The sequence below is a fragment of the Oncorhynchus gorbuscha genome, linkage group LG09 (genome assembly GCF_021184085.1).
Source record: "Oncorhynchus gorbuscha isolate QuinsamMale2020 ecotype Even-year linkage group LG09, OgorEven_v1.0, whole genome shotgun sequence".
In the NCBI taxonomy this organism is placed as follows: domain Eukaryota; kingdom Metazoa; phylum Chordata; class Actinopteri; order Salmoniformes; family Salmonidae; genus Oncorhynchus; species Oncorhynchus gorbuscha.
Genome location: NC_060181.1, coordinates 49,544,297 through 49,563,978, shown reverse-complemented (window position 1 = coordinate 49,563,978; position 19,682 = coordinate 49,544,297).

The window sequence follows — 19,682 nt, the reverse complement described above, 5'->3', positions numbered from 1 at the left end:
GAGACTGACGGACGCACCAATCAAACGACAGAACTCCCTCCAAAACTGTGACGTGAATTGCGGGCCTCTGTCTGAAACGGCGTCTAATGGGAGGCCATGAATTCTGAATACATTCTCGATAATGATTTGTGCCGTCTCCTTAGCGGAAGGAAGTTTAGCGAGGGGAATGAAATGTGCCGCCTTAGAGAACCTATCGACAACCGTAAGAATCACAGTCTTCCCCGCAGACAAAGGCAGACCGGTAATGAAGTCTAGGGCGATGTGAGACCATGGTCGAGAAGGAATGGGGAGCGGTCTGAGACGACCGGCAGGAGGAGAGTTACCCGACTTAGTCTGCGCGCAGTCCGAACAAGCAGCCACGAAACGGCGCGTGTCACGCTCCTGAGTCGGCCACCAAAAGCGCTGGCGAATAGACGCAAGAGTGCCTCGAACACCGGGATGACCAGCTAACTTGGCAGAGTGAGCCCACTGAAGAACAGCCAGACGAGTGGAAACAGGAACGAAAAGGAGGTTACTAGGACAAGCGCGCGGCGACGCAGTGTGCGTGAGTGCTTGCTTAACCTGTCTTTCAATTCCCCAGACTGTTAACCCGACAACACGCCCATAAGGAAGAATCCCCTCGGGATCAGTAGAAGCCACAGAAGAACTAAACAGACGGGATAAGGCATCAGGCTTGGTGTTCTTGCTACCCGGACGGTAAGAAATCACAAACTCGAAACGAGCGAAAAACAACGCCCAACGAGCTTGACGGGCATTAAGTCGTTTGGCAGAACGGATGTACTCAAGGTTCTTATGGTCTGTCCAAACGACAAAAGGAACGGTCGCCCCCTCCAACCACTGTCGCCATTCGCCTAGGGCTAAGCGGATGGCGAGCAGTTCACGGTTACCCACATCATAGTTGCGCTCAGATGGCGACAGGCGATGAGAAAAATAAGCGCAAGGATGAACCTTATCGTCAGACTGGAAGCGCTGGGATAGAATGGCTCCCACGCCTACCTCTGAAGCGTCAACCTCGACAATGAATTGTCTAGTGACGTCAGGAGTAACGAGGATAGGAGCGGACGTAAAACGTTCTTTTAGAAGATCAAAAGCTCCCTGGGCGGAACCGGACCACTTAAAACACGTCTTGACAGAAGTAAGAGCTGTGAGAGGGGCAGCAACTTGACCGAAATTACGAATGAAACGCCGATAGAAATTAGCGAAACCTAAAAAGCGCTGCAACTCGACACGTGACCTTGGAACGGGCCAATCACTGACAGCTTGGACCTTAGCGGAATCCATCTGAATGCCTTCAGCGGAAATAACGGAACCGAGAAAAGTAACGGAGGAGACATGAAAAGAGCACTTCTCAGACTTTACGTAGAGACAATTCTCTAAAAGGCGCTGTAGAACACGTCGAACGTGCTGAACATGAATCTCGAGTGACGGAGAAAAATCAGGATATCGTCAAGATAGACAAAAACAAAGATGTTCAGCATGTCTCTCAGAACATCATTAACTAATGCCTGAAAAACAGCTGGCGCATTGGCGAGACCAAACGGCAGAACCCGGTACTCAAAATGCCCTAACGGAGTGTTAACGCGCCGTTTTCCACTCGTCCCCCTCTCTGATGCGCACGAGATGGTAAGCGTTACGAAGGTCCAACTTAGTAAAGCACCTGGCTCCCTGCAGAATCTCGAAGGCTGATGACATAAGGGGAAGCGGATAACGATTCTTAACCGTTATGTCATTCAGCCCTCGATAATCCACGCAGGGGCGCAGAGTACCGTCCTTCTTCTTAACAAAAAAGAACCCCGCCCCGGCCGGAGAGGAAGAAGGCACTATGGTACCGGCGTCAAGAGACACAGACAAATAATCCTCGAGAGCCTTACGTTCGGGAGCCGACAGAGAGTATAGTCTACCCCGAGGAGGAGTGGTCCCCGGAAGGAGATCAATACTACAATCATACGACCGGTGAGGAGGAAGGGAGTTGGCTCGGGACCGACTGAAGACCGTGCGCAGATCATGATATTCCTCCGGCACTCCTGTCAAATCGCCAGGTTCCTCCTGAGAAGTAGGGACAGAAGAAACGGGAGGGATGGCAGACATTAAACACTTCACATGACAAGAAACGTTCCAGGATAGGATAGAATTACTAGACCAATTAATAGAAGGATTATGACATACTAGCCAGGGATGACCCAAAACAACAGGTGTAAACGGTGAACGAAAAATCAAAAAAGAAATAGTCTCACTGTGGTTACCAGATACTGTGAGGGTTAAAGGTAGTGTCTCAAATCTGATACTGGGAAGATGACTACCATCTAAGGCGAACATGGGCGTAGGCTTCTCTAACTCTCTGAAAGGAATGTCATGTTTCCGAACCCATGCTTCGTCCATGAAACAACCCTCAGCCCCAGAGTCTATCAAGGCACTACATGTAGCACCGAACCGGTCCAGCGTAGATGGACCGACAAAGTAGTACAGGATTTTGATGGAGAGACTTGAGTAGTTGCGCTCACCTGTAGCCCTCCGCTTACAGATGAGCTCTGGCTTTACTGGACATGAATTAACAAAATGTCCAGCAACTCCGCAATAGAGGCACAGGCGGTTGGTGATCCTCCGTTCCCTCTCCTTAGTCGAGATGCGAATCCCTCCCAGCTGCATGGGCTCAGACTCTGAGCCAGAGGAGGGAGATGGTTGCGATGCGGAGCAGGGAAACACCGTTGATGCGAGCTCTCTTCCACGAGCCCGGTGACGAAGATCTACCCGTCGTTCTATGCGGATGGCGAGAGCAATCAAAGAGTCCACATCTGAAGGAACCTCCCGGGAGAGAATCTCATCCTTAACCACTGCGTGGAGTCCCTCCAGAAAACGAGCGAGCAGCGCCGGCTCGTTCCACTCACTAGAGGCAGCAAGAGTGCGAAACTCAATAGAATAATCCGTTATGGACCGTTCACCTTGGCATAAGGAAGCCAGGGCCCTAGAAGCCTCCCTACCAAAAACTGAACGGTCAAAAACCCGAATCATCTCCTCTTTAAAGTTCTGGAATTTGTTAGAGCAATCAGCCCTTGCCTCCCAGATAGCTGTGCCCCATTCTCGAGCCCGGCCAGTAAGGAGTGAAATGACGTAAGCAACCCGAGCTCTCTCTCTAGAGTATGTGTTGGGTTGGAGAGAGAACACAATCTCACACTGCGTGAGAAAGGAGCGGCACTCAGTGGGCTGCCCGGAGTAGCAAGGTGGGTTATTAACCCTAGGTTCTGGAGGCTCGGCAGGCCAGGAAGTAACAGGTGGCACGAGACGTAGACTCTGGAACTGTCCAGAGAGGTCGGAAACCTGAGCGGCCAGGTTCTCCACGGCATGGCGAGCAGCAGACAATTCCTGCTCGTGTCTGCCGAGCATGGCTCCTTGGATCTTGACGGCAGTGTAACGAGCGTCTGAAGTCGCTGGGTCCATTCCTTGGTCGGTTCCTTCTGTCATGCAGGTGAAAGAGGACCCAAAAGCGACTTGGCGAAAACAGAGTCTTTAATCCAGTAAAGTAAATACAAACAAAAAACACAACTTTCACTCGAAATGACGAGGACAAACTGGAGACTCGATCTTGAACAGCAGGTGAACAGCAGGTTGCCTCGGGAAGGCACTTGAACCAGACAGACTCAGACACCTGCTCACCACGCAGCATCTGAGGAAAACACGACACGACAGGGCGATACACAAACACAGCACGGTGAATTCTAGACAAGGAACCGACAGGACAGGAACGGAACACAAAGGAAGAAATAGGGACTCTAATCAGGGGAAAGGATCGGGAACAGGTGTGGGAAGACTAAATGATTGATTAGGGGAATAGGAACAGCTGGGAGCAGGAACGGAACGATAGAGAGAAGAGAGAGCGAGAGAGTGAGAGAGGGAGGGGGAGAGAGAGGGATAGAAAGAGGGAAAGAACCTAATAAGACCAGCAGAGGGAAACGAATAGAATGGGAAGCACAGGGACAAGACAAGATAATAAATGACAAAACATGACACCTACAATTCAGTGTCATTTCATAACACTCTACTATATTACATACATACATACCGTATAATGAATAATAATGATTTTTCTTAAGCTAACCAAAAGCATTTAGCTATGAACGCCTGTTCTTGTTATTTCCAGTCTAACTTTCTTTCATGCCATCTCATAAGCAAGCCATGTCATATTTCTTTCATAGTCAATATATAATCATATTTCATGACAGTGTAACAGTTAGCTTTTTTTTACAGAAGGATGATAGAACACAATATGTCTGTTACAAAGAGTTAGGGTTGTCTTTGCAGCGTGTAGATGGTGCAGGTATCATTATTTCCCATCACCTAATGAACAACACCAGTCTGGTGTTTAACTTTCTGTGCTGTATTGATGTATCCTGAAATTGATATCTGTTGCTTTAGATTGAACTGTCATATTTCAGTTATTGTTTTCATATCTACAAAAAATAAGCTATTTTCTTTACTTTCAGAGAGCGAGCTGATCAAGAGGTCGAAAATGTATATATTGCCAGATGTTCACTGTCTGAGGAATAGGCCGTGGAAGCTGTATTGCTTGCAAAAGTGTCCATAACCAGAGGTAATTAAACTGTTCTGTGTTATTTTTCTCTCTTCCAATTGTCTTGTTGTACATGGAACCTGTCTCACATGCATTCATTTAAAAAACCTTAAGATGTCAGCTGCTAATTTCCAGATTTACACCACATAAACACATCCATTTTCACTGGACTATCTGTTGCTGCCAAGTCCTGATTTCCCTGGGGGTTAGCCTTGCAACAACCAAGTGGAGAGACACATAGCCCTCTATATTAAAATGTTTCAGGTACACTCCGATAGGTGTCTCCGTCACCTACACTATCTTCTATTGACATTATCTTCTATAGTTTGTCCTCATGTGTCTGTTTTTCAGCATAAAGTACTCTGTAGCCACTTAGTGTGGACACCAGGTGAGACCACACACACACAATAACAGTCTCTCTCCTTCACTTCATCCCTCTCCCCCTTCTCCCTAAATACTCTAGGTTATATCAGCTGTTTTGGTGAACCCCTGCCGCACCTGATCTGGCTGACACAGAGGGCACAGCATGATCATAGGTGAGAGGTCACTTGGTCGGGTCAACAGGAAGTATTATTAAAGAGATGCTTTACATTGAAATACAGACAGAGATGTAGTAGTCCCAGAGTTAATGATCCAAGGTTAGTTTTGCATTTCACCTTCTGATGATTATGATGACTGACTGTGTTAGGATTTTAAAAAATCAAGGCTTAATCATGCTCTCTCTCTATCCATCTGTCTCTCGTCTGCAGGTATGTTTTGATTTGAGAGAGGAAGCCAGTCCCATCATCACCACCTCACCCGCTCTTAAAGATAACCTGTCCTCAACATTCCGCTTTTTAGGGCCTTCCTCTGACACCACCTGTTATAGAGGTCCTGGATGGCAGGAAGCTTGGCCCCTGGGCTGTGTGCACTACCCTCTGTAGTGCCTTGCAGTCGGAGGCCGAGCAGTTGCCATACCAGGCAGTGATGCAACCCCTCAGGATGCTCTCAATGGTGCAGCTGTAGAACCTTTTGAGGATCTGAGAACCCATGCCAAATCTTGAGGGGGAATAGGTTTGGTTGTGCCTTCTTCACGACTGTCTTGAAGTGCTTGGACCATGTTAGTTTGTTGGTGATGTAGACGCCAAGGAACTTGAAGCTCTCAAACTACTCCACTACAGCCCCGTCGATGAGAATGGGGGTGTGCTCGGTCCTTCTTTTCCTGTAGTCCACAAAATCATCTCTTTTGTCTTGATCACGTTGAGGGAGGTTGCTGTCCTTGCACCACACGGTCAGGTCTCATGGCAAAGATGTTCAAATGTTCATAGATGACCAGCAGGGTCAAATAATAATAATCACAGTGGTTGTCGAAGGTGCAACAGGTCAGCACCTCAGGAGTAAATGTCAGTTGGCTTTTCATAGCCGATCATTCAGAGTATCTCTACTGCTTCTGCTGTCTCTAGAGAGTTGAAAACATCAGGGTTCCATAGCTGCAGGCAGAAGAGTTGAAACTGGAGCAGCAGCACGACCAGGTGGACAGCAAGGAGTCATCAGGCCAGGTAGTCCTGAGGCATGGTCCTAGGGCTGAGAGAGAGAGAGAGAGAGAGAGAGAGAGAGAGAGAGAGAGAGAGAGAGAGAGAGAGAGAGAGAGAGAGAGAGAGAGAGAAAGAAAGAAAGAAAGAAAGAAAGAAAGAAAGAAAGAAAGAAAGAGAGAAAGAAAGATTCAGGGAGAGCATACTTAAATTCACACAGGACACCGGATAAGACCGGAGAAATACTCCAGATATAACAGACTGACCCCAGCCCCCCGACACATAAACTCCTGTAGGCTAAGACAGGAGGGGTCAGGAGACACTGTAGCCCCATCTGACGATACCCCCGGACAGGGCCAAACAGGCAGGGTATAACCCCACCCACTTGGCCAAAGCATAGCCCCCACACCACTAGAGGGATATCTTCAACCACCAACTTACCATCCTGAGACAAGACCAAGTATAGCCCACGAAGATATCTGCCATGCACAACACAAGCAGAGAAGTAATTTGGCTCATCTGGTAGGCTGGTGTCATTGTGCAGCTCTCGGCTGTGCTTCCCTTTGTAGTCTGTAATAGTTTGCAAGCCCTGCCACATCCGACGAGCGTTGGAGCCGGTGTAGTACGATTCGATCTTAGTCCTGCTTTGACTGTTTGATGGTTTGTCGGAGTGCATAGCGGGATTTCTTATAAGCTTCCAGGTTAGAGTCCCGCTCCTTGAAAGTGGCAGCTCTACCCTTTCGCTCAGTGCGGATGTTGCCTGTAATCCATGGATTCTGGTTGGGATATGTACATACAGTCACTGTGGGGACGACTTATTGATGAAGCCAGTGACTGATGTGGTGTACTCCTAAATGTCATATACAACTTTGTACAACATGTCAATGTTATAGTTGCAATCAATGTTTGTAGGCTACTTGTTTATTATGTTGTTTATAGTTACAACACTTCAGGGAAAGATGGTTGTACAACATGTCCATTTTGTAATTTATAGTTACAGCAAATAAGTTTGCACAACATGCCTTTCAAGTAGCACATGTGCCGAAGGCATGTGGTTGTTTAGCTATCGGGAAGAGAATCCAGTCCTCTTACCCCCTCTGTCTGGGACATCCCAACACCAACTGCTTCCTCTGCTACAGTCTTACTGTGACGTCGGCACGTTTTGGACATTTTAAACATTGTGTGTTTGAGCTACAGACTTCTGGGCTGTACCATTGTATTTGTCTATTTCTGTGTGATTAACAAAGGCTGAGCTAGAGTGGTGTTTGTGAGACAAGGGCGGATCCTGAAGGGGCCTGGGGCTAATGACTGAGCAAACAATTGCTGTATTTATAGCATTCATTTACATTCATTTTTGATCAATTGTTTACTTTTATTGACATTTTTCACTTAAACTCATGAATGTAACTATTTATCTCAAATAGTTTTGTTTACTTGGTTGTCTTGAAAATAAAATTGTGAGCGTAAATATAAGGACTGGACATGCAGATAAATTCAAGTCAGATAAATGAAGAAAAAATAGCTGTGGTCTTGGAACATTGTTACGCATCAGCCAACTCACACCCCAAAAGGCAGAAAATGCCGGGGCTGGGACCCCTCGTCCAACAGCACCTTCCTGCCAGGACTGGAGCAAAGCAGCCCCTGGCTGCTACCCAGAGTGAACCCATTAAGACATTTCTTGAGCTCTGCTAAACAAAAACCTATACTGTAAAGTTAGCTGCAGACAAGCTTTGAGTTTCACAGCAAGCTAGTATCCCTGTTATCAACAATATTATCTCTGATCAGAGTGGGATAATCATGATGCAAGCCAATTCAGTTATGATTCCTCCCTGTGTATTAGGTTACTCAACACAGAGGGGATAAAATCTATCGAATCAGCTGGGGAATGCGCATCGATAAACAAATACGACACCCCATTGCTTTCTCCCATCGCCCAGTAGCATGTAAATGACACATGTGCAAGCGAAAAAACACACTGGAGGAAGTGACCCCCTCCTCTCTCTGTTCCTTTTAACAGAAATGGGGGGTGAACCCTCTTGAAAGATAATTTCTGATTTAATTCCCAGAAAACACAGCATTCCCATCCAGGAGCTGATAGGGAAAGTAGAGATCTGTCTGGGATATAACAGGGGAAAACACATTGGAAAGCCATTGTATAAATCTACAGACAGTCCTGCAGGCCCAGCAAAGTATCAGAGACACAGAGCTACTCCTCTTTCTAATCGCTACTAGCACGCACAACACTTGCAGTGGCAGTGTCAGCTAAGGTCATGATCACACACACATCTAGCACAGTTCAGCACTTAGTGTGGACACCAGGTGAGACCACACACACACACAATAACAGTCTCTTTCCTTCACTTCATCCCTTTCCCCCTTCTCCCTAAATACTCTTGGTTATATCAGCTGTTTTGGTGAACCCCTGCCGCACCTGAACTGGCTGACACAGAGAGCACAGCATGATCATAGGTGAGAGGTCATTTGGTCGGGTCAACAGGAAGTATTATTAAATAGATGCTTTACATTGAAATACAGACAGAGATGTAGTAGTCCCAGAGTTAATGATCCAAGGTTAGTTTTGCATTTCACCTCCTCATGATTATGATGACTGACTGTGTTAGGATAAAAAAAAACAAGGCTTAATCATGCTCTCTCTCTATCCATCTGTCTCTCATCTGCAGGTATGTTTTGATGTGAGAGAGGAAGCCAGTCCCATCATCACCACCTCACCCGCTCTTAAGATAACCTGTCCTCAACATTCCGCTTTTTAAGGCCTTCCTCTGACACCACCTGGTATAGAGGTCCTGGATGGCAGGAAGCTTGGCCCCTGTGATGTACTGGGCTGTGTGCACTACCATCTGTAGTGCCTTGCAGTCGGAGGCCGAGCAGTTGCCATACCAGGCAGTGATGCAACCCCTCAGGATGCTCTCGATGGTGCAGCTGTAGAACCTTTTGAGGATCTGAGAACCCATGCCAAATCTTGAGGGGGAATAGGTTTGGTTGTGCCTTCTTCACGACTGTCTTGAAGTGCTTGGACCATGTTAGTTTGTTGGTGATGTAGACACCAAGGAACTTGAAGCTCTCAAACTACTCCACTACAGCCCCGTCGATGAGAATGGGGGTGTGCTCGGTCCTTCTTTTCCTGTAGTCCACAAAATCATCTATTTTGTCTTGATCACGTTGAGGGAGGTTGCTGTCCTTGCACCACACGGTCAGGTCTCTGACCTCCTCCCTATAGGCTGTCTTGTCGTTGTCGGTGATCAGGCCTACCACTGTGGTGTCATAAGGCAAACTTAATGATGGTGTTGGAGTCGTGCCTGACCATGCAGTCATGAGTAAACAGGAAGTACAAGAGAGGACTGAGCACGCACCCCTGAGGGGCCCCCGTGCTGAGGATCAGAGTGGTGGATGTGTTGTTACCTACCCTTACCACCTGGGGGTGGCCCATCAGGAAGTCTAGGATCCATTTGCAGAGGGAGGTCTTTAGTCCCAGGGTCCTTAGCTTAGTAATGAGATTTGAGGGCACTATGGTATTGAACGCTGAGCTGTAGTCAATGAATAGCATTCTCACATAGGTGTTCCTTTTGTCCAGGTGGTAAAGGGCAGTGTGGAGTGCAATAGAGATTGCATCATCTGTGGATCTGTTGGGGTGGTATGCAAATTGGATTGGGTCTAGGGTTTCTGGGATAATGGTGTTGAAGTGAGCCATGACCAGCCTTTCAAAGCACTTCATGGCTACAGATTAAGTTATTCTTTACAATGACGGCCTACAGGGGAACAGTGGGTTGACTGCCTTGTTCAGGGGCAGAATGACAAATTTTTACCTTGTCAGCCAGGGGATTCGATCCAGCAACATGATATAAATGAACAAAATAAAAGGAAAAAGGAACAAATAAGAGATCAAAATTAATGGGAGCGCAGCAGGCCTAAGTAACAGGTGAGAAAGTATGGCTATGAGGACAGAGCTGGTTAGTGTGGCCGAGGGGTCTAAGGCGCTGGATTTAGGATCTAGTCTCTCTGGAAGTTCCACAGCCTTTGTTTCCCTTCAGTCTTTAGATAAACATTACTCTGTAAACAGACAAGTAGCCAAAGTGCTGACAAGTCAGGATTGCTGTTTAATGTGTTGTCTGCAACCAGGGTATTTTATGGTGATTAAATCCATATCACAGAGCCACTATGATAATCACTGCTCTGATAAGCCCTGAACCATAAATACCCTGGTACACCGAGACTTTTCCATGGCACACATTCAGGTTTCCAAACATTCTCCACAATTGTATACTTTTTCTACAATAGAAGCTTAACCTCTTCAAGATAGGGGGCGCTCTTTTAATTTTTGGATAAAAAACGTTCCCGTTTTAAACAAGATATTTTGTCACGAACAGATGCTCGAATATGCATGGAATTGGCAGCTTTGGAAAGACAAAACTCTGACGTTTCCAAAACTGCAAAGATATTATCTGTGAGTGCCCCAGAACTAATGCTACAGGCGAAACCAAGATGAAGTTTCATACTGGAAATGCCCCAGATTCTGAAGGCGCTGTGTTCCAATGTCTCCTTATATGGCTGTCAATGCGCCAGGAATGAGCCTGCCCTTTGTGTCGTTTCTCCAAGGTGTTTCTCCAGCATTGTGACGTGTTTGTAGGCATATCATTGGAAGATTGAGCATAAGAGACTACATTTACCTGGTGTCCCGCCCGGTGTCCTGTGTCGAAATTATTGCGTAATCTGTAGGTCCATGCGCGTTCCATTTCTTCAGAAGAGAAAGTCAACTGCCACGAAGGATTTTATCGTCGATAGATATTTAAGTCGCTCTGGATAAGAGCACCTTGAGGATTGATTCTAAACATCGGTTTGCCATGTTTCTGTCGATATTATGGAGTTAATTTGGAAAAAAGTTGATTAAGTTAATGACTTAATTTTCGTTTTTTTTCTTACCCAAACGTGATGAAGAATGATGAAGAAAACGGACCGATTTGTCAACACAAATCATATTTTTTTGTAAAAACGGAACATTTGCTATCTAACTGATAGTCTCCTCATTGAAAACATCTGAAGTTCTTCAAAGGTAAATGATTTTATTTGAATCCTTTTCTGTTTTTTGTGAAAATGTTGCATGCTGAAAGCCAGGCATAAATCCTATGCTAGGCCATCATTACTGTTACACAAATGCTTGTTTAGCAATGGTTCAAAAGCATATTTTGAAAATCTGAGATGACAGTGTTGTTAACAAAAGGCTAAGCTTGAGAGCAAATAGATTAATTTCATTTCATTTGCGATTTTCATGAATAGTTAACGTTGCGTTATGGTAATGAGCTTGAGGCTGTAGTCACGATACCGGATCCGGGATGGCTCGACGCAAGAAGTTAATATATCTATGTATAATATTAACAACATATTTCAACACTATTTATATGACTGATAGCAGCTTGCAATGTTTTAGTTTTTTCTGCTATCAAATGTGGACAGTGAGTTCCTGATGTAGATGGGAAATCGATACAGGCTACATAAAGAATTGTAGTACATTCATGTAGCCTATATGCACCGCACATCATCAGAGAGATAGAAAGGCAACCAAGTCCAAAGGCCTGTTCAATCATTTACCTCAAAATGTGGTCATGACCTCATGCATGGTAAACTATTTAAATGTGCATGCAGGCCCAAATACTGTAAAATGCTGAGGGGGTGGTCTCACTGATCTTTGGACTGGCTGAACACTCATGCACTTCTTTCCCTGGACCCACCAACATACAAAGTCAATAAGAACAGAACAGGATGCACCGAGAGCCATATTAGGGAGATTGCTGAAACAACCTGAATCAATATCGGACCCAGTCAAGATGAAAAATGCTCCTTCAAGATTAAGAAATGGCTACACTTGGGTTACATTGGGGCCGAAAGTCTCACAGGGTGCAAAGAGCTTATGCATTTATTATATGTCATAATAAACAACTGGCAGGTAGGTGTGACCCACATAGAAAATGGTCTTACATATGTGGAAAGGAGACATGCAGACATAGCAGTGAGAAGTAGGGGTGCCTGAAAAATCTGAATTCCGTATTTTATTTTATTTCTGGAAGAAACAAAATCTCACAAAAACAGTGCACCGTGCCTTTACTAGTCTTTTATTAGTGGACAGATATAGCCATCTGTAGCGCCGTCGTTGTCATCAAAACAAATTCTCAGCTCCCCCATCCCCAAACGACTTCCCACGGCTATGCATGCAAATAGGTTCACCCTCAATGTCCAGCTATTTAATAAAGAATTTCGATCCGTCAGGTGTCAGTAGAAAGCAAGCAGAGCGAGCATACCTTCAGATACCCAAGGCTCAGTCTAAATCCAATAGGCCTACATGCCACACTATTGATCCAATTACTTTTAGCTGGATCTCTGCATACACACACACCCAGCCCACCAACCACCATGCACACACATCCAACTCACACAGAGATAATAAAACCCAGGTTACACCCATTAGAAAGACATGGTACACATATATATTGAAATGTACACAGTAAGATCAGATAACATGCACTAGCCCAGAATTTCACTTCAACAGAGCTTCCTGTTTTAGTTCATGTTCTTACACTCCACAGGCCTAGTTGGCTTTGATTCATGTGGGTGTCCTCATCTTCCATTCTGACATATGGAACTGCCCCACCTACTGCACTTTCACACATAACCCAGCTAGCACATTTGGTTCCTTGGAAGTTGTGGAAACGTACATTTTTGGTTCCCCACTGGTTCTGGGAATGAAGCCATAAGTTTCCTGACCAGTAAAATATAAAACATTTTAAACGTTCTGAGAATGGAAGTGAAAATGTTGCCTGTTCTGTGACCCTTCATTTTAGGGTGCAGTGAGGTTGTTTGAAGGTAATTAAATTAACATTCCCAGAACATGTTTCAATAAGACTTTTAATAACACTGCTAGCTATTTTGAACTCCAAGCACAGATAGGACACTTGAAAATTAATTTGCTTAGGCATTAATGCAAACATTAATGCATTAATGCAAACATAATTTTTATTGTGGCACAGCATCAATAAGTTCAAACCTATGATCTTCGATTATCTATTCATGGAATAAGTCCACTGCCCCACCAAGATGGAGTTAACATGCCATGTTTTTAACTCATACAAAGCTGTTCATTTTTGTCTATTCAAACAGACCTCATTTCAAAGGAAAAAAGCACTCATTAAGCTCAAGTGTGACCAATTAGTGGGCGCGGCCAACACACCTGAACACACTTAACAAGATAGAGAGTTTTGTTGAGGTTGAGAATGTTGAAAACATGTTTTTCAATAACATTCTTAGAACGTTCTATGAATATTACTAATGTTTTCTTGTGGTTTTTATGGAAAGTTGTCTTAATGTTCTGAGAACATAACATTAAATATAACCATGAGGAAATCTGCAGAAAATGTTATTACGTGCCACCCCATTATGCTGAAGTACTGAAATTCCCACCTAAGAAACATGTGGTTCTCAAAACGTTAGGCGCTAGCTGGGTATCCGCCACCATTCCCAAAACATTGAGGGAAGGTTGTATGCAACATAACCATAGGACAACCATGCTCTTACATAAATATAGGTGCGAGCAGCAATGAACATGGTTCACACGATGACAGAAAGGACACACGATCCATTGGATAACAAAGCAGGCACTCTATCATGTAGGAACTACAGGTAACTGACAAAATAATGGTAACATTTGATAGAGTAAATGAGGGATACAAAGTATATTGAAAACAGGTGCTTCCACACAGATGTGGTTCCTGAGTTAATAAAGAAATTAACATCCCATCATGCTTAGGGTCATATATAAAAATTCTAGGCAAGACATTATTTTTGGCTACCATGGTTATGCCCCCATAGATGACAATTACGCCATACACAGGGCACAAGTGGTCACTGAATGGTTTGATGAGCATTAAAATGCTATAAATCATATATGCCTTGGCTGTCTCAGTCACCAGATCTCAACCCAATTGAACACTTATTGGAGATTTTGGAACGGCGCTTGAGAGAGCGGTTTCCACCAAAATCAACAAAACACCAAATTATGGAATTTCTTGTGGAAGAATGGTGTCACATTCCTCCAATAGAGCTCCATACACTTGTAGAATCTATGCCAAGGCGCATTGAAGTTATTCTGGCTTGTGGTGTCCCAATGCCCTATTAAGACACTTCATGTTGGTGTTTCCTTTATTTTGGCAGTTAGCTGTATCTTCCTTCATGTCCAATCAATGTAAATACAAAATCTGGAGTGAATCTGACGTATGGTCCCTGAGGAGAAGATGATTTTGAGCATTAGCATTATATAGTTGAATGAGTTGTTAATAGTTTCCTTGTCTTTTGCGATATCAATGCCAAATTCAGTGTGGTTCATCTTAGGGACGTCCGTGATAGCAATGACAAGTTTCAAGTTGATCGGCCACTGTGGAGTGGATTTACAGTGGTTCAACTGGACACGTAAAATGTGATATTTTAATTGTGAATAACTCAGCCACCATTTCACCAATCCCCTATCTTTTCTCAAACTAAGTTAAGACGTACCATGGCCCTACATTTCATGGTGTCATTTGGTCCTGTAGTTCACGAGAAGAAGATTTTAATCTTTGAATGCATCAACATCATTTTCTCAAACACTTCAGGGATTATTGTGATGAGTTCAAAGACCAAATTTTGATTGAATCTGACTTTGTCCATGAGAATATGATTTTTTATGATTATTTCAAACCTTAGTGTTACATAGTAATAAAAGAGAATTGTTAATAGATATCAATGCCAAACTCAACATGGTTCATCAAGTATTTTATGACGCTAAAATGTTTCAAGTTGATAGCCCATTGTGAAGTGGATTTACAAAGGATTTAAATGGACATGTAAAATCTGATGTATCAGTAACTCAACTATATTGAGATGTACGTACCATGGTCGTTTTTTGAAGATGGAGGGAAATCTATCCTGACGGACCTTTTGTGTTTAAATTCTCTAGGTCAAACGGGGTGGTGGATACAAAGGTTTAAGTGAGACTGCTTATAACAGCACCACCTATCGGCCAATCGGTGTCATCCTTTTTGACCAAACTCTTGGCCTCCAGTTTACAGTAAGTGTGCCAAATTAGAAACAATGTTACCAATCTATGCTTGAGTTATTTGACCAATTTTTAATCAAAGAATGCAGCTGCCACTAATCTTAAAATGTTGGATGCCATCTACCATAGTGCCCTTCGTTTTGTTACAGTTGACAGTTTTGATAATCATCAAATAATCAAAATGCATCCTGTATCAAAAAGTTATTGGACTTTGCTAAAGACCTACTGGTCTTTACCGACCTAAGGTCCTACTTCATAGACTTCTGTCTTATCTAACTTTGCTGTTGAAATCTAGACTGCTGAGTTGCCTAAACCATTCACAGGATTGAACACTTGAGGTTCCTAGGGTCTATACTGAATTAGGTATATCTGCTTTTAGTTTTAATTCACTGTATTGCTAGAACAAAATTCTAAATACAGTGCTTTCGGAAAGTATTCAGACCACTTGACTTTTTCCACATTTTGTTACGTTACAGCCCTATTCTGATATGGTTAAAAGTAATTGTTTCTCTCAATCTACACACAATACCCCATAATGACAAAGCAAAAACTGGTTTTTAGAAATGTTGGTAAAAACAGAAATATCTCAGTTACATAAGTATTCAGACCCTTTGCTATGAGACTCAAAATTCAGCTCAGGTGCATCCTGTTTCCATTGATCATCCTTGAGATGTTTCTACAAATTGATAAAAAGTCCAACTGTGTCAAATTCAATTGACTGGACATGATTTGGAAAGGCACAAACCTGTGTATATAAGGTCCCACAGTTGACAGTGTAGGCGAGAGCAAAAACCAAGCCATGTGTCAAAGGAATTGTCCATAGAGCTCCGAGAAAGGATTGTGTTGAGGCACAGATCTGGTGAAGGGTACCAGCTGGCCGGCAGGCCAAACTGAGCAATCGGGGGAGAAGGGCCATTGTCAGAGAGGTTACCAAGAACCCCATGGTCACTCTGACAGTTCCTCTGTGGAGATGTGAGAACCTTCCAGAAGGACAACCATCTCTGCAGCACTCCATCAATCAGGCCTTTATGGTAGAGTGGCCAGACAGAAGCCACTCCTCAGCAAAAGGCACATGACAGCCAGCTTGGAGTTTGCCCAAAGGCACCTTAAGACTTTCAGACCATGAGAAACAAGATTCTCTGGTCTGACGAAACAAAGATTGAACTCTTTGGCCTGAATGCCAAGTGTCACATCTGGAGGAAACATGGCACGATCCATACGGTGAAGCATGGTGGTGGTACATTCCGGCAGCATTTGTAAAAGAGTCTTAATATGTCCTACCTGTTAAAATAAAGGTTAAAAAAGGCAGTCATCGGGAATGCATTTCAATAAACAGGTGTGCTTTATTAAAAGTTAATTTGTGGAATTTCTTTCATTCTTAATGCGTTTGAGCCAATCAGTTGTGTTGTGACAAAGTAGGGGGGGTATACAGAAGACAGCCCTATGTGGTAAAAGACCAAGTCCATATTATGGCAAGAACAGTTCAAATAAGTAGACAAACGACAGTCCATCATCACTTTAAGACATGAAGGTCAGTCAATAGGGAAAATGTCAAGAACTTTGAAAGTATCTTCAAGTGCACTCGCAAAAACAATCAAGTGCTATGATGAAACTGGCTCTCATGAGGACCGCCACAGGAAAGTTAGACCCTTCATTAGAGTTACCGGCCTCAGATATTGCAGCCCAAATAAATTATTTACAGAGTTCAAGTAACAGACACATCTCAACATCAAATGTTCAGAGGAGACTGCGTGAATCAGGCCTTCATGGTCAAATTTCTGCAAATAAACCACTACTAAATACACCAATAAGAATAAGAGACTTTCATGGGCCAAGAAACATGAGCAATGGACATTAGACCGGTGGAAATCTGTCCTTTGGTCTGATGAGTCCAAATTTTAGATTTTGGGTTCCAACCGCCGTGAGATGCAGAGTAGGTCAACTGATTATCTCTGCATGTGTGGTTCCCACCGTGAAGCATGGAGGAGGAGGTGTGATGGTGCTTGCTGGTGACACTGTCTGTGATTTATTTAGAATTCAAGGCCCACTTAACCAGCATGGCTACCACAGCATTCTGCAGCGATACACCATCCCATCTGGTTTGCACTCAGCGGGACTATCATTTATTTTTCAACAGGACAATGACCCAACACACCTCCAGGCTGTGTAAGGGCTATTTGACCAAGAAGGAGCGTGATGGACCGCTGCAATCACCGGACCTCAACCCAGTTGAATGGTTTGGGATGAGTTGGTCCGCAGAGTGAAGGAAAAGCAGCCAACAAGTGCTCAGCATATGTGGGAACTCCTTCAAGACTTTTGGAAAAGCATTCCAGGTGAAGCTGGTTGAGAGAATGCCAAGAGTGTGAAAAGCTGTCATCAAGGTAAAGGGTGGCTACTTTGAAAAATATCAAATATATGCTGTTTTGTTAAACACTATTTTAGCTACTGCATGATCCCATGTGAGTTATTTCATAGTTTGATGCCATTACCATTATTCTCCAATGCAGAAAATAGTAAAACCCTTGAATGAGTACGAAGGTCATTAATGGCCAAACAGTTCTATTTTTGTTTCATCAGACCAGAGGACATTTCTCCAAAAAGTATTTATTTGTCCCCATGTGCTGTTGCAAACTGTAGTCCGGCTTTTTTATGGCTGTTTTGGTGCAATGGCTTCTTCCTTGCTGAGCAGCCTTTCAGGTTATGTCAATATAGGACTAGTTTTACTGTGGATATAGATACTTTTGCACCCGTTTCCTCCAGAATCTTCACAAGGTCCTTTGCTGTTGTTCTGGGATTGATTTGCACTTTTCGCACCAAAGTACATTCATCTCTAGGAGACAGAACGAGTCTCCTTCATGAGTATGACGGCTGCATGGTCCCATGGTGTTTATACTTGCGTACTATTGTAGGTACAGATGAACAGACGAACCTTCAGGCGTTTGGAAATTGCTCCCAAGGATGAATCAGACTTGTGGAGGTCTACAATTTTTTTCTGAGGTCTTGGCTGATTTATTTAGGTTTTCCCATGATGTCAAGCAAAGAGGCACTGAGTTTGAAGGTAGGCCTTGAAATACATCCACAGATACACCTCCAATTAACTCAAATTACATCAATTAGCCTAACAGAACCTTCTAAAGCCATGACATTTTCTGGAATTTTCCAAGTTGTTTAAAGGCACAGTCAACTTAGTGCATGTAAACTTCTGACCCACTGGAATTATGATGCAGTGAATTATAAGTGAAATAATCGGTCTGTAAACCATTGTTGGGAAAATGACTGCGTCATGCACAACGTAGATGTCCTAACCGATTGCCAAAACTATAGTTTGCTAACAAGAAATTTGTGGAGTGGTTGACAAACGAGCTTTAATGATTCCAAAAGTGTATTAAACTTCCGACTTCAACTGTACAGTATATACTTACATACACACACACAGTTGCAAGAAAAAGTATGTGAACCCTTTGGAAATACCTGGATTTCTGCTTAAATTGGTCATAAAATTTGATCTGATCTTCATCTAGGTGACAATAGACAAACACAATCTGCTTAAACTAATAACACACAAACAATTATACATTTTCATGTCTTTATTGAACACACAGTGTAAACATTCACAGTGCGGGGTGGAAAAAGTATGTGAAACCTTGGATTTAATAACTGGTTGACCCTCCTTTGGCAGCAATAACCTCAACCAAACATTTTCTGTAGTTGCGGATCAGACCTGCACAGCAGTCAGGAGGAATTTTGGACCATTCCTCTTTACAAAACTGTTTCAGTTCAGCAATATTCTTGGGATGCCTGGTGTGAACTGCTCTCTTGAGATCATGCCACAGCATCTCAATCGGGTTGAGGTCAGGATTCTGCCTGGGCCACTCCAGAAGGCGGATTTTCTTCTGTTGTTGATTTACTTCTGTGTTTTGGGTTGCTGTCCTGTTGAATCACCCAACTTCTGTTGAGCTTCATTTGGCGGACAGATAGCCTAACATTCTCCTGCAAAATGTTAGCAAGCTGTTCAAGCCATGAGGCAGCCTCAAACCATGATGCTCTCTCCACAATAAATTACAGTTGGCATGAGGTTTTGATGTTGGTGTGCTGTTTTGATGTTTTGTGCTGTGCCTTTTTTTCTCCACACATAGTAGTGTGTGTTCCCCAGGTGTGCAGCAATGTTTTTTGGGGACAGCATCATCTTCTTCTGTGGTGTCCTCCTACGAACACCATTCTTGATTAGTGTTTTACGTATCGTAGACTCGTCAGAGATGTTAGCATGTTCCAGAGATTTCTGTAAGTCTTTAGCTGACACTCGCATGCTGCTCTTGCAGTCATCTTTGCAGGACGGCCACTCCTAGGGAGAGTAGCAACAGTGCTGAACTTTCTCCATTTATAGACAATTTGTCTTAATGTGGACTGATGATCAAGGCTTTTAGAGATAATTTTGTAACCCTTTCCAACTTTATGCAAGTCAACAATTCTTAATCTTAGGTCTTCTGAGATCTCTTTTGTTCGAGGCATG